General features: G+C 40.7%; 1 long non-coding RNA gene across 1 annotated transcript in view; it reads left to right on the top strand.

Moving 5' to 3' along the window:
• The first annotated feature begins 15,531 nt into the window (after positions 1 to 15,531).
• Positions 15,532 to 20,134, top strand: part of LOC108449115 — a 15,631-nt gene continuing 11,028 nt past the window's right edge. The window contains exon 1 of the long non-coding RNA XR_001865234.1: positions 15,532 to 15,716. This is a non-coding gene — a long non-coding RNA (uncharacterized LOC108449115). The remainder of the gene's footprint in view (positions 15,717 to 20,134) is intronic.

Genomic DNA, 20,134 nt, shown 5'->3' with positions numbered 1-20,134 from the left:
GTCCCTGTGTTTTAGTGTCATTGATTCCCTATAATGTAAAAAGCGAAAAAAAAAATTTTTTTTTAAAAAGCGCGCAGCTTCAAAGCCACGTGTGCCTAAAGATTCGTACTATCAGCGGTACTACGTTAAAAAGCGGGATCTTCGAAAGAAGTTTCTGAAATCTTTGATCAGTAATCATTAAACCATAAAGTTAGGGAGCTTCACTCAAGTACAGGTATATCAGCAACGTCTGACAGGAGAACTAAGCTGGATAGCACAAAGCAGAAACAGCCTTCTGCTCACTCTCCAACATGTAGCATATGTAATTTTCAAGGTCTTGGAAAGGTTTAATACTGCCTTCATTAATCTTCCCCTTGCCTTTAAAAATGATTTATTATTATTATTATTATTATTATTATTAGTGCCGGATAGCTATGTGAACATGTTTCTATTCTCAGTTGGAAGCCTGTAACTCGTCTGAAGTGGCATAAAGCAAAAGAAAACAAAATCCGGGCCTCGTGACCGATACCTTTGCCTTTTGGCTCATACGGCTTCATGTAGTTTGTGCTGGTGGCTTTCTCTCAAGGATGTGCAGCAGGTTCCCCCTTCTGGCAGCATGGGTTTCAGGACAGCAAGCCGTCTGCTCCAGGTTCTAATCGTTCCCAGATGCTTTCAATTCAATTACTCTTTAACAGCAAGAAAGATATATTCTGGTGACCAAGGATGTTGGAATCAACATCCGCAATCAGCCTCATTTCTGGCTTACGGGGATTAAACTTGAAGATTGATTGGAAGACGCTCAGGAAGAATGTGTAATGAAGTATGTTGACAAGGAAAGGAGCAAAAGAGTCAGCTGATAGGATTCTAATACCATAACAATTATAAATGATCTAAGTAATTTTAGGCTAGTTAACACTTTCAAATTGAAGATGCAGAACCTGATTTTCCACTTCTCTCCCCACCATTCATCTCTCACTAAGGTAACTGAGAAGTAGGCAACTCCTATTTTGGGACGGTTTTTCTGCAGGTGGAGGAGACTCTACTAAACAGCAGTAGAGAATTAGGACTCTCAGTGTGTCTGCTGGGCGTTCTCAGGTGTATAATAAAAAGTCTGGCAAAAATTTCTGCTAAACCAAAATAAAGAATTCAAATATAGCCCAGTAAATTTAAGTTGAACCATTACCAGTTTACTCCATTGCAAAATGAAATATTGATATATCCGTGTGATTTGTTTGGATGCAGCTGAAACATGAAAACCACTGAATGTTTCACTGAAATGTCACAAGGGAAAAAAATCTGGTCAGTATTGAAGGTTACTTGTATTTCTTAAATGAACCTAGGATGACAAGTGCATGTCTTTAGCAAGAGTGCTTTTTTCATTTCTTAGCACTTGTAATTTAGGAAGTGCTCAATGCACTTGTATGCAAAGCATTCATTTCTAGATTCTGGTTTGGTGTCTCTTGGTCATAACAGCAAAAGTTGTCTTTCACAATTTTGCCTTAGTTTCATTGAAATAGAATGTTAGCCATTGTTTATTTACGGAAGTTAATGGATTAAAAAGTGTCGTACTTTTGAAGATTTAATAAGAAATGTCCCTCTTCACCCTTTGCAACTAGTCCCTTTTTTCTTCATACCAATCCTTATTTTCCTGACTTTCCCCTTTTGTTCTGCACCTGTTGTTGCTTCTTGTTTGGTACAGTCTCTTCTGTTGAGCACTTCAGACCATGCTACTGTTTAGTTTAACTTGAAAGAAGACACTAAATTATATCTTTAGAAATCAAATGTCAGCTATTGGCTTCTCCTTTTCCCAATTCTCCTCTGCTATGACACTGCTGATTGAGCAGACAGCAGGAGCAGAAATTGATCTGTGTGTTATTAATGATTTTGTTTCCAACAATTGTAAGGGGATTCTTCCATACCAGCAAGGCACCCATTTGCTTTAATTGGTGATTGATAGTTCAGATATTTAGAAGAGTATCATTGTAATGGCTGAGGACTTACCTACCTCATTAGCAATATAGTCCCATTTCTCCAGTGGCAGTCCAACACAATCAGCATGGATGTGGCTGAAATTTTAACTAACACTTCCATGTTTTCCCCCAATACATGTATACATGTATCAAAGAATTACTGATGGTAATGATACCTGGGATCACCTTGCTCTTAATTTAAAGAGTTATGGATGCAAAGGGATGTATGTTCACCTTTTATGCCCAGATGTATACATCCACTTCCACTAATCCATTTGATGTCTCTGGGGAAAAAAATAAAGCACCTTACTATGTCTGCAAAGTAAGTCACACATTTTGGAATTATATGGAAGAAAATAGGAATGCAATGCTTTACATTTGTTTAGCAAGGCTGAGACTGAGGAGCTGAGACTCTCCAGAGGCAGTGCAAGTTTACTAATGCTCACAACATCACCATTAATTAGATGAAGTTCAATGTAGACTTTAGGTCAAAAAGGTTACTAATTTACTTGTAGGCACACAAGCAGTAGCATAACTGGGCTAGAAATGGAATATATAACACCAGAGCCACCCTTGCTGGTTTTCTTCTTAGTCACTATGTGTTTTCAGATGAAATCATATGCAAAACTCCATAGGCAATTTGAAGCCAGTTTGAATATCCAAAGAAGGCTCTGATGGTGTTTCAAATGAATTACTGATAACCTCATTACCGACACTATGGAAATACTTTATAAACAATAATTCTTAGTCAATGCATTTTGACAGCCGTAATAAATACTTTATAGAACCAGTATTTTGCATTAAAGGTTGTTTTAAATTTGAATTTTTTTATTGTCTTTTTAGTAGCATCACCATCACAAGCATGCAATCTTTTGTCTCCAGTGGCGTCAACTCTCAATCATTTTAGCAGACAATGATGTAGCATTGTTTATGTGGTGTTCATCACCTTGCAGCAAGGGGCACTTGAGGTTCAGATAATGATTTATCTCTTTCATCCTTCTTGATTTGAAAGAAGGTACTGTTGCTAGCATCTGTATATAGTTTTCATTTATTTCAAATAAAAGAGAGAACATTCCTCCAAGATTGATAGGATTGCAGTTCCTCATAGCCAAACTAGCTCCATTATTTGTATCAGTAGTGTATAATGCAAAGATAAAATAAGTTTTTATGAAAAGCTGTAATGAACAATTTGGTTCTTGTTTGTGGTTGTCTCAAGCTGGCTATCCAAATCTCAAGAAACAATAAAGGACATTGGGTAAATGCCTGTTCCATTTTTCAGACAAAGAAACAGAAGTCTTCTGTCTCTACCAGATTGCGTTGTGATTTTTGCTGGATGGTCTGTAGCAATATCGAATATGTTCTTCTTTCTTTTCCCTTGCAGCTGGAGTTTCCATTTACTCACCCTTCCTGGAAACATTACCCTTTTAATCACTGAGTGTGTGTGCCAAAGCACTGAAAAAGAGAAACCACAAGGTTTTTGAAGATGTGCAAAGTAGATGTGCAAAATTTCTTCCAGTTGCTTTCTGTGTCAGCATTTTTATAACTCTCAGCATTTTGTTATATACCTATGTTATTAAAATAAATGACACAGAAGCTGCAAGTGTAGGCTTAAGACTGTAAAAAGAAATATGTTAACTTTATATATGTCTTTTGTAAGATTTGAGGTATTGCACAAGGATTGTCGTGATTGAATCAGAGAGCAACCTTGCCAGTGTATTTTATTTGCAATGTCCAACCCGTTAGGGACATAAAAAATATTGAAAATTTAAGAATGGAAAGAAAGATAGGCAAGTGTTCTTTTAAAAATTAATTAAGGGAAGATTAGGAAGATTTTAGAAATCTGCAGCAAGAGACCATATCAACAAATGGAGGAACACAGTGAATTATAGATGTAAACTTTCGACTACCTGTAGTGCTTGATTATAAATACCACAGCAGGAAAGATTGATAAGCATCATCTTGCAAGCTCAGAGAAGTATCTGAAAGTGTATTGATCAATGCTGAACTCAGTACTGGGTTCCTGGTAAATGGCTTCGTTATCTTGTACTGATCACAGGCTACAATGAGGGAATGAAAAGAGGACAAGGGACAAAGCCCCAAACCTGTGAGCTTTCTCAAGAAGAAGTTCTGTTACAATGCAAGGAATGTTAGCTCTATGTATGCAGAGAAATGTGAAAAGAAATACTCCCTTTTTAAAATACTCTGTTATATGATCTGAGCAAAACCCCATAAAGATTGATGACAGTAACACTTGACATGGTTCCGCACTAATGACTAAAAACTAATAACACAATAATCTGTGGTCCTGTTTTCTTCAGCAGAGATATTATTATTACATTCTGCCACTCAGTGCAAGCAGAAGTTTGCAGATAAATAATTAGGGTTGCAAGCTGTATAAACTGAATAAAAATGAGCCACCAAGGAATTTTTTGCTTTTACCTGAAGGTGACACAAGCCAAAGACCTCTTTTTGATGTAAGTGTACCAGCCAATATGTCAGGAATCCCATCCCATTCACATACAAAACTTTTCTCACACAACTACAATAAATGCGGGAACTGCATATTTTTTGTTCTTTGCACCCACAAAGTTGCCTCTGGTTTCATTCACAAGCATCTTTAGACCTTTGTTCATGTCTGTCCGTATCACCTTCACTCTTACCATCATTATAAATGTCCTAGGCAGTAAAGGTATACAGGTATATAGAGAAGACCTTACTAAAATTAGAGGAGGCTTCAGAAAAAAGCTTTTGATTTTGGACAGTTTTTTACACAGTCTGGTATGTTTTCCTAACCAGGGTTTGAATGATCTAATTTATTATATTGCATAAATTTTTCTTAATCTTTTAGTACATACTCCAGGTACTGAATTTTCAAAAGCACTTTGCACTACAGATAAACTCTGAAATCAGTAACTTTCTGCATTCTTTGTGATTTCCCATTCAGAAATTCAGTCACAGAAAACTGGGTGGGTGATTACGTGATAGGAATATGTGGAAATATTTTTAACACTTGATATTGGATATTAAATTTTAAGCAGAGTCGACTGACATGTCCACTGACATGTTCTACAGATATTTTATTGCTTATTTTGGAGGTGGGAATATTTTTATTCATTGGTGTTTTATTATTTACAGCATATCCAATTCCAGACATAGCAGGCAAGTGTTGCAGTTTATAAAATGAATCCCTCTTTTTTTTATTTTATTCAATATAATTTAGTTAGATTATTTTAAGTTTATAATCATTGCCAAAAAAAAAAGGTATATGCATATTTTATCCAACTGGTTTTTGTAGCCACTGATAATCAATAACAGCTTAAAACTTAGAAAAGATAAAGAATACATGGAAAGACAATCAGGTTAATTAGATTTGTCCTTCCAAACACTCATAGGTAAAGTCCATCCATTTCAATCTGATTTAATCATGTGCTGAAGTGGCATGAAATTGAATGAAATCAAGATGTCCGTAGCCCAGAAATGTTCTTACTGAGATATAAAAATCCTCAAGGATACCAATTAGTCAGATAGTCTACTTGATAAGTCAAGGATAAGTTTCTTGCTCAGTCACAAAGCTTCTGATTTATATATTAACAAGAGTGACTGGTAATGGAAGGATATTCTTTGAGGCTCATAACTTTTTATTGAATTCAGCCCTCCCTGCTGTGGCTTTTGCAGAAAAGACCTATCCAACACTTATTCTTTAGCAATCTTTGCTTGTTTATATACAGCCAGTAGTAAGTACTTCATTAGGAAGGTAAAATACAGGGAGGTTCAGGTTCAAGGGAGATATTTAGCATTTACACAAGGAAAATTGTAAGCAATCTGGAGAGGGTCACAAGTAAAATGAAGAGTTAAACACTGAGCAAGATTATTGGCATTTATGACAGCTTTTGAAATGTAATAGTTGATGCATTATCAATCAGCAACTTGCAAGAGAAACACAGGGAATTCAGGGTATGTCTATAGAAAATCAAGTACACTCACTCTTAGTTTCTTCACTGAGGTTTAATAGGACTTTTGGTGAGTTATACTGTTTATTCTTCCTGATAGGAATTTCAATCAGTTGCACAGTTCAGAAAAGTAAGCAAATTCTCCTAATCAAAAGATAAAACTGAGATTTTAAAAAACCAGTATTCTTTAAGTTTGCTTTACATTACAGTTGGTCCAAGAACGCTACAAATAATTCTCACATGGCACTGTTGTTTTTATCTTCATGGATGGCATTAGGAAGAGGGTCTTTATTAATAAACCTTGAAATATTAAAAAGTCTGGCAAGCTCATCACATGATTCCTTCAGAGTCTTATCTGCAGCAAGAAACAATGTGCAGATGTAAAATTTAAAATAATTCTGACAGGAGCTGGAAAAAAAGTTCTGGAAGTTCACCCAATTGACTGCATTCAGTGCAGACATTCAGTGGTTACATGGGTGATATTCCAGGAAAGATGCTTAAAGGAAAAGAAACCCAGACAGTTCTCAGCATAATTCCTCTGGCAACCCACTGGGGAGGCAGAAGTTATGAGAAAACATCCTCAGCAGGTAAATTCATGATGAGTGAGGTAGGAAATATGGGAAGATGCTTGGCCACTAAAAGTTATTCATGATAAGGATTTTGAGCTGCATTCTAGGATTAAGACTCACAGTACGGAAAAAAAAAGAAAATGGGAAAAGAAGATGAAAAGGGAAAAGTTTCATTTGTACACTAATTTTAATACAGTTTTTAAAAATCAAAAAAAACAACAGAAAGAGAGGTATTGAAATAGCTGAAGAAACATCAGTATGGAGAAGGTTGAATTGTAAGAAGAAAGCTCTAGCAGGCTTAGTGACAGGAATGTGCTTGACAAATGAGATGAACAATAAGAAATGAGAGAATAATTTACAAGCAGCAGGATATGAATCTGTGTCCTTGAAGATTTTCAAGATTCAGCTGTAGTCCTGCTTCAAGGGGGGCGGTTGGACCACCTAGTCACTGGGGTCCCTTCCAATCAATATTTGTTTGGTTTTGTGCAAAGGGAGAATCTTAAGCAGCAAAAATGAAGAAACTCGAACAGCTAGTGATGGGTATGACACCCACCATTGTCAGAATAACAAGTACCTCATGGAGTAGCAGACGTTGTTAAGAGGTACTGAAGGATAAGGAGTCTTAAGGATTCATAGGAGTAAAGTGATGAGTAACAGTGAAGGTTAATAACAGAATAAATATTTTCATGAATTCCATCGTTATGAGAAGTTTTGATTTCTAAGATACAGGATCAAGAATATAGCTTGAAAACCCAGATAATTCCTTCTGGGCTGTTAAGAGCAAAGTCTCCAAATCATCCATAGAGGGTTTGGGTTAACTGTACCCATTAATTGGCGGGGTGTGAACAGCATCAAACGTGATTGTTTTTACTGTTTTGTTTTAAAGGACACTATGAACAAACCACAAAATGAAGAGGATTTCAGTGGTTAGTGCATCCTTTGAGAACTGATGCTGCTAGTGCTGATACACTAAAACTCTAAATAATAATAAATTTTTCATAGCAAAAGTGTTTCTCCATAATGCATATTTATTCATTTGTGATTTTATTTTAATAATCTCAAAAATGTTACAATTCTGCAATTTCTGAGAGAAAACAATTTTGCAAGATGTCTGTAAAAAAGCATCTCTGAGGTTCTGTGACTAAAATGAGATGCCATAGTGGACTCCATAGTCAAATGATTAAAATTTCCCTAAAAATTTGCCCCCTGCTTTCAAGCTGGAGACAAAATTCTCTTAGAAGTGTCTAGAAAACAAGTCACAAGGCGTGAGAACAGTCTGTCAATGCTGTCTCCAAGCGCAAGGTAAAACCCTGACTTTCATCTGAATTTTGAAACACCAATCTCTCAAACTTCACTGAGTTTCCAGTCTTTGGCTTCTTTTTGGATCTCTTTTGGGCACCAAGAAAGTCAGAACCTCATTCATCAGCTATAATCCCAAGATCAACTTCTCCTCGGTACCACATGGATGCTTTGGACCTAAGGCACAGGTGAGCTAACAGCCTGAAATATGGACAGAGAGCAGGTCACAGAGCTTGTCCTCTTGAAATTCACAACAAAGATGTGGCACTTTTGGCCAGGACACCAAACATTCTTTCGGTTAACATGGTGGTGTTGCCCATGACTCAGATAAGGATGCTGTGAGACCTGTAGAGTTCAAAACATAGTAACCATAAAAGGTCTGACTGCTCACAGAACCTGCTTCCTCAAGAATGTTTTCTAGTGTGTCCATTTTTATGAAGACCTCAGCTCAAAAGAAACAACTAAGGCTGTTTTCCCAGCAAAAATATGGATGTTGGTAACATCTTCTCATCTAATGACCTTACCGTGCCATAAACGGCAGTGTACACTTCTAACTTTTAAATATGATCCGCATTTTACAACAGTTTTATACTAGAAGTGCCTCAGGCATAAGCCATGAAATTTAATTATTTTCACTTGTGAGCACCAGCTCATGCAACAAAATAAAACTTGTGTCAATCAATCATTTATTTGTCTTGGCTTTACATATGCCTATCAGAGGATTTATCATGTAGCAATAGAACTGGAAAATAATAATTCAAAAGTAAAACATGGATGAGTCAGAAAAGAATGTAAATAAGAATTTGGAGATCTAACTGTGACTTTGGATTAATGTTAAAATTATGAGTGAATCATCAGATTAGTACATTTCTATTCCTAAAGTGTTTTTACCTCTAATTAGAATGTAATTTTAAATAGTCTTGTGATTCATGAAGAAAATCAGCATAAGAAAATAAATAGATTGTTGTCCTCTTTACTTGGAGAAATACATGCCTATCATGAGGACACAAATGTCTTTTATATCCTTCTGTCAGGGTGATATCCTGTGTGCTAGTGCATGGCCTAGAGAAGAGATGAAATTCTGCAAAACTAATAAAAATGAGAATGGAGGACCAAACAGCAGGTAAAGAGAAAGGCATGGTTAGTGGTCAAATTTATTATTTTCTGCCAAAAGTAAAAGCTGAGTTTTCACATCTCATCTGAAGATGCCACATCTTGCTCAACAAGGGATAGCAGGGCCAGAAGACAGATCTGTTTTCATTATGTCCCTGTCAGTGCTGGAAAACCTCACAATTGATTCTGTTGTGAAAACGATATCATATCAGATGCAATTCAAGTCTTCCTCTCACTAAACCCCAGTGAATGAACCTCAGTAACATAGCAAATCAGTGGTAACCTTGGTTTTGAAATCCATTTTGTGATTCTGGAGTTAATAAGAACTCTTACATAGTAAATGGGTAAGGAACATGGGTGAATTTCCTGTTTCTGCAGGTTTCTCAGTGTTCAGTTTAATGGAGAATTAAAGCATTATGATCTGACAGTCTGTATTCTATGTGTAGTGAAAAATTAAACTCCTACCATGCCTTTCAAGTAAATTCATTTATGATAATCCAGATTTCTAATTATCCAGAAACTGGATTGTGTCTGCTCATTGTTTTTGAAAACTAAATGGAGCAGTACATTTGTACTTTTTCAGTAAGCACTAAGAGGTGCACTTGCCTTGGTTGACATGACCCCACCTACTTCCATCAGGACCTCAGGCTGCAAAATTCCAGGAAGAAAAAAGAAAACACCAAGATTTCTTTTAATCTGAGCAAGTGCAGCATTCAACAAAGTCTCAGTAGCCTCATTTGAGACCTTTAGAGGTAGTGATAACAAAAGCAATAGAACACAGAACAATGATGACTGCAAGTAGTACGTTCATCATTTATTGCATAATTACCTCATAAAATTTCACTGGAGATCCTCACACTAAGATTCTTCTTGTTTAAAGTATAAAACAATCTAACACTGCTAAAAAGGTCACTAGAAATGAATAGTGAATAATATTTATTACAAGAAGGATAGTTAGGAGAAGTATTTAATATATTGAAGGACTTTTTCAGTGGTGTTGGCATCCCAGTATTTCTGGCATCTGCAGATGTAGAATTGCATGATATCTTGTAGGAATGGTATTTCTCAAAGAACAGCAAAGTTTACTAGGAACCAGAAATAGTGCGGGGGGAATTTCTTCTTAAAGTCATAAGAGAACTTTCATGCTATTTATCTATTCTTTTGAAAATGGAACACTCATGCCATCTAATCACGACTTCCTCAGATTCTGCAAGACCAATAAAAGGGGCACATTGATATCCAGTGAATAGAAATACAGTATTGCATTCTGGATTTGATCTGTTCTGTGCATTCTTTATATTCAACCCATAATATTCAAAGATTGTTTTCATGAACCTAGCTTGTTCAGTCACTAGTCATCTGATTTTGCTCTGCTCTGGAGATCAGTGTGAATAGTTTTTCTTTCCTATTTGAATACTGAGTATCAAGCCATTTAAATTATGTCTACCATATGTATTAGTTATACATGAATAGAGATAGTGTTTCAATTTCTATCAGTTGCTGAAAGCCTTTTCAGTAATGCTATCAGCTGAGATCAGTTTCAGTAAAGGCATTAACACCTGGTATCAAAGTAGAGCTTTATTTTATGAAGAATAAAATTCCTAAGGCTAATATCAAACAGTTTACTTGGGTTTAATCTCTGGTTAGATCTCATCTCTAGATAGCTACTTTGATACCTGGTTTTAAAACCAGGAGTGAAAATCAGTTTAGTGGTTTCATACTTGTTCCTTGTAGATATTTGTTCGGGTAAAAAAGTCTCCACACAATTCAGTGTGTTTATCAATCTAAAAGTAAAAGCAACTAGAAAAGACAAATATTTTTCTAGATGAAATAGAGCTTGAGTTACAGTTTAAACTGCCACAGGAGCCCATGTATGAGGAGGTTCAATTTCATTCCTTTTGTGCTACTGACTTACATCATTAGGTGAGAAATGACAGAAACCCTGTGCCTTAGTCTAATAACTGTTGTAAGGCTACTGAACGATATCCTTACAAAATGTGACGGCAGTCTTAATTCAAAGACCTATGTGCAAAGATAATTTTCCTACCTATTTCAGGAAGTATGGATTCCTGGCCTCTCTCTGCAATCCATCCCACATAGTCGCCTGGCAGTCCCTAGATAAAGTGATGTTGAAGATACAGTGTGCACCTTGGAACAGCACAGAAAGTATAAACACAATTTTTTAAAGATTCATGTGATGAATCCACAGCATCATTTCTCATTGCACCAGAAATCCAGGGTGGTCAGGATGATGCAGAGGGCATTTAAGCTGTTTAATAAAAAAGATTCAGAAAGTGAATTTGAGCAGTTGTGATAGACTGTCCACACTATCAGCTCCTCCTTCGGTCCTTGTTCTGCTTCAGATTATCTCCATAAATTTTCTTCAAAGAGAATCTGTATAGGAAATGAAAAACAGGGTGGACAAAGGTTGGTCATTCGGAGTCAGTCATACTGCTTAGCCCTTTTTAATTTAGCAGTACAGATTACCTGTCCAGTTGTCACCAAGCCACTGGTACACAGACGCTTTCTGACTTATCCTCAGCAAATGTAGCTCTTTCCCATTACTAAAACTAAGAAGCTATAGAGATAACAGAAACCCTGTATTCTGATCCTGATCCTTTTTCCCCATATCCATACCATGCATGAGACTCAGAGTGGCTTCACTGATAGAACATTTTAACTTGGAAAATCACTGCTATCAATTCTATGCAGTTCCTGTAGCGTTAGAAAGAAATTTCCCAGCACAAAGGAAATTCTTGTTCAAGATCAAAATTGCTCTTGATAAGTTAATAATTACTGTACTAATTAAAGATGTTTCTGCTGCAAGATTTTGTTTTACAAAAGCTATAACCCAATGAAAACTTATTCATACTCTAAACTCTGATTCCATCAGAATGGAATTAGTTCCTCCTGAATGTTTAAATGCATGACAGGAAATTACTTGGTCCAACACTTTTACCTAGTAGCCTTTCAAGATCCCCTCAAAATTAAACAATCAGATAAGAAGAAGTTACTTCCTTTTTCAGCTATTTATAAAAGATACTATGAGAAAATAGCTGTCAATATAAGTAAATAAAATTGGCCTGTGTCTTTTTTCTGGACATATGGATGAAATGTACAAACCCTGCCTATATACCCTGCCAGGACTACTTATTAGGAACGGTCCCAGGTACGTATTTCCCCCAAAATAACATCTGTCCCTTGGAATGAGCTAAAACCTGCCAATGAGCACTGTAAAAATTGAATAGGTCTAGGCAAATATATAGGCCCCTTTGATATAACAATTACTCAAAATGTTACTCAAAACTAAATAAAATCACAGGCAATGGCAGTGTTTTGTCTTTAATTCTTACCATCAGTCTGGCTATCGCCACACACAAAGACCAGCCATATCCTGCCATCAAGCTGTCCACAAGCTCTTTTTACCAGAGAAAAACAGGCTTATGATGAGATATATTTTCCCGAGATGCTGCACAATACACAGCCACATAATTGCATTATACCTCTGGTCCTGACTGTAAGCAATGAACCTGGCAAGGCAGGGTTCTGGGCTAACTGTCCTAATGGGCCATTTCAGTTGTTTGTTTTCAATAAAAAACCTTCTGCATTGTATACCAAGATTTAGGGTTCTTAGAGAGTGTTATTAAGCTCGATATATTTGTAGTCTATTCCAGCAGCAGCAGGCTTAATGTAATATGGCAAATTTTGAAAGAAAAGTAGGATATTTCAGTTCTGTATTCCAAATATTTGCATAGTTCCAGCCAAAATATCTGTCTATAACATATTGCTGAAAGTGGCTGAGGCAAATGCTGTGGACAGTGAAGGTAGGAGAGACATATATTTTAATAAAAAATATGCATGGTTCACCTTTTCCATTTATTGTTGGTATATTGACAATGATTGAATACAAAAGAGTTTGTTTCTTTCCTGGATGTTTAAGTGAATATTAGTCTGCAAATAGGGGAGTATACAGTCTATTAAGTACTGTCTGTCTCTGCACAGAAAGCTGCCACAGAGGACCAATGAGTAGATTATCAGCTCTAACTGCTTCTGGTGGAGCCCCTGAAAACAGCCTGAGGTGAAATTAGGGGAATGGGGTAGAGGTGCAGATCCGGCGCGTTCTGTGCTCCCCCACCAGACCCTGCTTATTGGGAAATTAGGGTGGGGAGATACCTAGTTTGTAAGTGTCAGTAGTGGTTACCCAGAAGGTACACATAAACAGAGGGGAAGTCCTGAAATGCTGGTAATAAACAGATTTATATACCAGTGGAGAAAATGCAGTTATCAGTATACTTTAGGTACTTCAGCAGATTTTGTGGAGGGTAACGCATGTTCTGGGTAACAGAGGGGAAGCTGCTAAAGTGTTTCTCTCTCCCTTTCTCTGAACCATGGTGCTTATGGATCGGAGAACAGTCTTGAGGATTGCTCTCCTGCCTAAGGGTGTGTCTGTCTACACAGCTCACTACAGTGCCATTAAAGATACCTCTAAAAAAAGTAATTCGAATGAGAAATTTTAAAGCTCTCAGAGAAGACTAAATCAGCAGAAGTGAAATGTGATCATTTACAGATAACCTGGGTGTCTCCTTACAGTATCTGTAACCTGGAGTCACTGAGCACAGCCTGCAGCATCAGAACAGCAAAACTGGGGGGCTTCCCTGCTAAGAAATTAGGCTGTGGGAACAACATAAAGCATGGTTCCAGAGAGACTGAACACTACAGACATAATGGAGTGCCTGGAGGGTGACACCAGGAAGTTGCATGAAGCTCAGTAAAGCCTTCATAGGGCAAAAGCAACCTGAAAAAATGAACAGATACTCTTGTGCCTCTAGAGTAGGCTTAGTTAATGAGTGTTTAATATGATGATAGAATGCTTTTAAATGTGTTTTAAATGTTAAATTGTATAATGGTTTGTTTGTTCTAAATACTGCACCTTCACGCGGTACTATCTGGCCTTGTTATCTATTGTGATAGAGCGAGATTTTTTTGTAGAAGGACAGATACTCTTTTACCATTCCTATTTCTGAAAAATTCATCCAAGTGCCTTCTGATACACTGTTCTTCCTGCAGTTCTTGCACAGGGGACATGTCTCCATTTTCCTTAATTGCCCTGTAAACAGAGCATCCCACCACAGAGATGAGAAGAACACACTCAGTTTAGCAATGCACACTGCTGTGTTGGATAAACTGCATGCATTTCTCATTTGGTTTCATCTGAAAGCTTTTTCCTCCTCTGATGGCCCTTTTAGGTTCTCTACGTGTTACTCGTTAAGCCAGGATGAAAAACAAGCTAAGCTCTCTCTTCGGTAAATACCTAGGTAAGTGAATAGACCAGGCGGGAAAGATGGGTTTTTTTCCCCTTAATTGCGTGTAGATTCTTCAGAGATGATGTCTGCTATCTGTGGGTGTTTTGAAAAGCAGGATAAAATGCAGGTGGTGGGAGAAAGGGACGTGGTGAGAGCTCGCGGCTGGGTGACGGCGCTGCCGACCCGCTTCTCGCCCGCTGGGCCCTCTGGCAACTCGGTGGCGGCTCTCCGCCGTTCGGCTCCCAAAACACACACACACACACCCCGAGCCGCCGCGGCACGGGACGGGGGATGCGCGGCCTCTCCGCGCCGCGGAGCTCCGCGGGGATTGGGGTCCGGCCCCTCACCGGCGTGTCGCGGCCGGCGGTGGGCGCTGGAAGGTCCCCGCACCGCGGGCACAGCCGGCCGCGCAAGCGGAGCTCCGGACTCGGTGCCTGGAGCCTCCAGCTCAGTCCCGCACTTGTGGGAAATCCGTGGGCGCTGAGGGGCCGTGGCGTTCCTCCGTGCCCGACTCGGGGTACACCGAGGTACACGCAGTGGGAAAGGTTCTGAGATAAATTTGAATGAGGTTCTACAGAGAGGAGAAAAATTAGAAATAAATACGAAAAAGGAAGGAAGGAAGGAATTCGGAAGGAAGGAATTCGGAAGGAAGGAAGGAAGGAATTCGGAAGGAAGGAAGGAATTCGGAAGGAAGGAATTCGGAAGGAAGGAAGGAAGGAAGGAAGGAATTCGGAAGGAAGGAAGGAAGGAAGGAAGGAAGGAAGGAAGGAAGGAAGGAAGGAAGGAAGGAAGGAAGGAAGGAAAGGAAGGAAGGAAGGAAGGAAGGAAGGCCTCTTTGTCTAGAAGTAACTTTGACAAGTACTGTCTACCATCTGTCATAACTATCTCTGTATAACAACACAGATCAAATAAACAATATCCTCCCTATTTTATGTTACAAATCAATCTAGCTGTAGATCAAATAAAAGGACATTTTTTCCATCCAAAAAAATTGGCAAGGGGCAGAGGAGGGACGGAGCGAGCCGTGTCTGCGCGAGGCGCGTTCCGGCTACGAGCCACCAGAGGGCGCTCTACACCTCTCCCTTCTCCCGCGTAATTGATGGAGGCAGCAGCGAGAGATAATTAGTTTTATGTATATAATATTTGATCATGAAAATATTCTTTGCCTTACCCAAGTGTAGGGGACCTATAATATATGTTAAAATAGTTAATTTTTTATTATGTCTTCGAGTTGTTTTACCCGTCCTACCCCCCAAATTATTGTAGCATCAACTGAAAATGTAGTCAATGTAAGCAATGTTAAATCTAATTTTTCTGTGCAAAACCTAATTAGCCATTTTAAAAAAGGTTAACGCCAGCGCCTCAGACGGTTTTTGTTTAATAATCCTATTACTGATGGCTCATCATGTATAAAATGGTGCGGGTAGGATGCAAAATTTCCACTTGTTTATAAGTGTATCTGGGAGAAATGTATAAAATAATCTACAGCACAGGAGGCAGGTCAGTGTGGAAGGGAAGGCGCTCGCCTAAAACGTAAGTAAGGCACCGTTCACTCTGCTCTTATTGCCATTATCTTTGCAGAATCGAAATATTATGTGTGGCTACAAATTTGTTCCTAAATATATGCAATCTTTTCTCTTGCATTCGTATTCTAAAGAAAATCTTGCTTGTTACTTTTTTCTCCTCCCTGTCGCAGTGTAAGATATTTTTTCCCTTGGAGAATAGATGACTTGGAGGACCCTGGTTAGCTCTTGGTGCTTAGGGGGCAACAAGGTCTCTGTCCTGGAGAACTCCCCACGAGAAAAGCGGTGCTTTCAGATCGGCCACTGCAGGCTCTTGCTAGGGGAAAAAAAAAAAAAAATAGAAGCGGGTGCTGAGATTTCACTACCTGCCGGGAGCCGGAGCCTTTCTGTCCCTTCGACCTGTGCCGGCGCACCGGGTCTCCTGGCGAAGGCTCACCGCAGCCTTTTCCCATTACAGCTCCGAAATCCCGCGCTCTACTTAGGTGGAAGTAAATAGCTTTAAGTAACGTGTCCGACCTTTTGCTATTTCTGTTGGCATTTAATTATCCTTCAATGTCCCGAGACATAGCGGTGTAAGAGAAGAGTGTTTATGCAAGAAAAGACAAAACCCGAAAATGATCAGGCAGTGTTTTTGAAACCATGTATCCCTGACGAGTAACAAGAAATAATGCTGTACTTGGAGGAGAAAACGGGCTCACGGCTAAGCGAATGGATCGCTGTGGGATACGAGATTGATCCCCCTTCACGGACCCTGAAGTCGTTTCTTGATAGCGATTTCTGATTGCTTACCGATAACTTAAAAATTATTTAAACTTCCTGGAAGCAAAATGCGGGGAAATGTCCTTATTTAAAAATGAAAAAAATAATGTATTTCGGGAATGTCTGTGAGGTTTAGCTTTTGATCACTCTCGGTCTGGTGGTGTCCTCGTTGCTTCCCGAGCCTCGGAGCACAGGGGTGTTTGCGTTTTTGGATGGCGAATTTATTTTACAGTGGCTTTTTCCGAAGTGTAGTTTGGGAGGCTCCAATCATTCTTTAGAGCCAGCAATATCTGAGCATGCATGCAGCATCCATCCATCCATCCATCCATCCCTCCATCCCTATGAATATACATGTATATATATCACAAACTCTTTTTTTCTCAGCGATGTTGTTGACATAACTGTGTCCAGGGCTGTGCCCCAGAGGGAGGGAAGGGAGGGGAGCAGAGGGCTCGGCCGGGGCCCGGGCAATCGGACGGCGCTCCGTTGCTGCCCGCTGTCCTACGGCACAACTGTGGCCATCGGGAGGTTTTGCACGTCGCTCCCCACTTTGGAGGTTACCCCAACTTTGACACCAAAGGCAGTCAAGCGAGCTTCTTGTCTTGTGCAGCGAGTTCGCAGCTGACGATCTTTGTCTTAAACCCCTGCTGATGTTCTTCTCCCAATACTCCCACATCGGACAAAAATATCTGCATTTTCACCCAAACGCGAGCAATTACTAAGGAAACGGGCCTCTCGCTCCTTGCATTTTCCTTCTGGTCCATTTGAAAACGGATCCATCAGCGGGTACCAGGCGTTTAAGGGAGAATTTCTTAAAGGGCATGTGGGACGGCAACAAAAGGCTGCCATTCACAGGAGAAGTCAAAGGCACTAAATGGGGACATCAAAAGGAATTCGGATCCAATCGAAAAATAAAAGAATCTGATTTCTTTTCTTATCTGAAACACGCAGATGAAAAGCCCCTAAAGCAAACAGCCAAAGAAAGCGATGTTTTTAAAAACAGCAAGAAAGGGGGAGAAAGGGGGGAAAAAATAAAGAAACAATCTCATGAATGCGTTTCTTCGGACTTTAAATGAGATGAATGACAACATAATATCAACAGCTTCTACACGACAAACCTCATTAGACTAATGTCTTTCACTGCCTCAGTTTTACGCCTTAAACTATTCCGGGACAGAGCAATGACTATTGCTAACAGCAGAATAATCCGGAACGACCCTTTTTCTAGGTGAAGAGCCAGAGGGAGCGGCAGGCAGCGCTCCGGGGCCGCGGGTAGAGGTTGCGCCGCGGGGCTCCGAGCGGCGGGCAGGGGCACGGGTGCGGTGGGTGTGTGCCGCCTGTCACCCACGGCACCTCCTGCTGCTCTCCTTACTTTTAAACAGCTAGTTTTGATTATTGTTTTTAATTGTGTAGAGTAGAGGAGCGAACATCGTTGCTGGAAGATGCACCTGCTCGAAATGCAAATACGCGACGGAAAAGGGAGATTTATCTGTGCCCGAAAGAAATACTAATGGAAGGAGAAAGATCTGTCGTTGGAGAAGGATGCTGGGTCTCGCCTTAGTTTTTTTTCCTCCGTTTGCCCGGGGAAAACGGGGGACTTTCCCCCCTCTCGGCCTCATGTCTCCCGCTACTCAAAACCGTGCTGGAAATTTGCTGGGGTGCTTTCGGCTCGCCCTGCTCTGGCTGTCTTGAGCAGAACCAGCCCGCTTCCCGCGGCTAGCAAGGAGAGACCGGGCTCAGAGGCCGGAGAGTCCCGGGCCAGGGGACAGGGCCCTTCGGGCGGGGGTTCCTGGGACAGCCGAGGGGGAAAAGGCCGAGCAGTGGACGAGGAAAACTTTCCGCGGAGGGAGCCCCCCTCCCCCGTGCTCCTTGCCCGGATAAAGCCCTTCCTGACAGGGGAGGGAAGGGGCAGGCTACAGGGCAGGGGCTTCCCTTTGGTCTCAGTGTGTGTTCTGTAAAGTTGTGACAGATTATTAGTAAAGGGAGGGGTTTCACAGTTTGATGAAGATATAACACACTCTGGACTATCCATCCTCCGGGCCCATTCATCAGCAGCAGAAGCACGGAGATGGGGGGAGAGGAGCTCTGTTCCTCTCCCCCACAGCAATTCATCACTGCGGCTGAATCGGAGAGTCTTGTCCTTCAGCGACCCGCTCCCTGGCCGCCCTTCCTGGGATCCCTGTTCGGTCAGCTCCGTCCCAGACCAGCCCCTCTGAGGGGCCAGGGCTGCTCCGTGCTCTCCGCTGCCGGGGAGGGACGGCCGTCACCGCGGCCGCAGGACTGGCGCCCCTGGGTCGCGGAGAGGGAGCGCGCACTGGGGTCCCGGCGTCCCTCTCACCCCGCCGAGGAGGAGATCTCCCTGCTGAAGGGTAGAGGAAAGTTTAGAAGCTGCGCGCAGGAATCGGGAGAGATGGAAAGGGACAGATGAATAAACAGATAGCTAGATACAGACGGGGCGAGGATGCTCCTATGTCAGTCTTTTGTTTGGGAGTGAGTGATCCTCATTGTCTGTCGACGTGGAGAAGGGAGGAAATTAATTGCAACCAATTAATAATTAATCCCGCTTAAACAGCTTTATTATCACCCACGAACGAGAGGGAATTGGTCTGATAACCCCCCGAAGACCGAATGTCAAGTTTAACCAAATAGTTATTGCTTTATCAAACAGAGTCTGCAAATAAATTAATCAAAAGCAAATATGTTCTTTGTGCGGCTCGTTTGCCGGTAATGGATGGATATGAAGATTTGCCGATATTATTGTCTGTCATTCAATCTAACAAAGTGAACATTTATTGCATATATATTAAAAATTATCCCTTAATCGAGTGGGGCTGGGGTTGCAGTTATTGGAGTCTTCCCAGAGGTGAAGTCCCCTTGGATAGGAGAAGGGAGGGCTGCTCTTCGCCTCCCGTGCGATTCCCTTCGGAACAAGTTTCAAAATTGCTTTAATCCACCGCTAAATTGAGCTGTTTTACTAACTGTCCACGATATCATAAACAGTTTGAGGAGCTAATGGACGAGATGTTATAAAAATAGTGGACGTAAAGCACAGAAGAGGCGATATATTCGCCCGGGAGTGATGGCCGGAGACCCAGCCACGGCAGACAAGCCCTCTTTGTCTCCCCCTGGCTTACATCATTTTCTAATTAGGCATAAAATTGTCTTCATACACTGGTATCGCTGGCTTCATAAACATAACCATTATGGTTCATAAAGACCCCATTGTGGGGAGCCCCTCTTAAAATAGAAAAGGATCTGGAGAGGCCCAAAGAAAAAAACATCCCCTTTGTTTTCTCTTTTGAGAAGACGGATGGGCAATGTCACGCAGAAGATTACTTTAGACTATTAAATTGTCAGAAAGGAAGAATTTCCCTATTAATAAAGGGAGTATAGGGTAGTGATGGAGCTGGATGCTGGAGGCTGGCGAGGCGCGGAGCCCCGGCCTCGGCGCCGGGATAACTGGATGGAGATGGATGGAGCCGCCTATCGCCCCCGACGCGGTGTCAGGCCCCGGACAATTACTGTCTCCAGAGGGATGGACAGACTGACTGACACTGACCTCTGCCCACGAGCCCACTGGCGGCCCCGAGGAGCTTATGTGCAATTTGCTGGATTTCGTTTACAATAACCCGACTTGACATAAATAACTCTCCATGCTGTGTCTACGCC

Source organism: Corvus brachyrhynchos, unplaced genomic scaffold (genome assembly GCF_000691975.1).
Source record: "Corvus brachyrhynchos isolate BGI_N302 unplaced genomic scaffold, ASM69197v1 scaffold17, whole genome shotgun sequence".
Taxonomy (NCBI): Eukaryota; Metazoa; Chordata; class Aves; order Passeriformes; family Corvidae; genus Corvus; species Corvus brachyrhynchos.
Note: the sequence above shows the minus strand (reverse complement) of the source record. Positions and strands in the feature narration are given on the sequence as shown.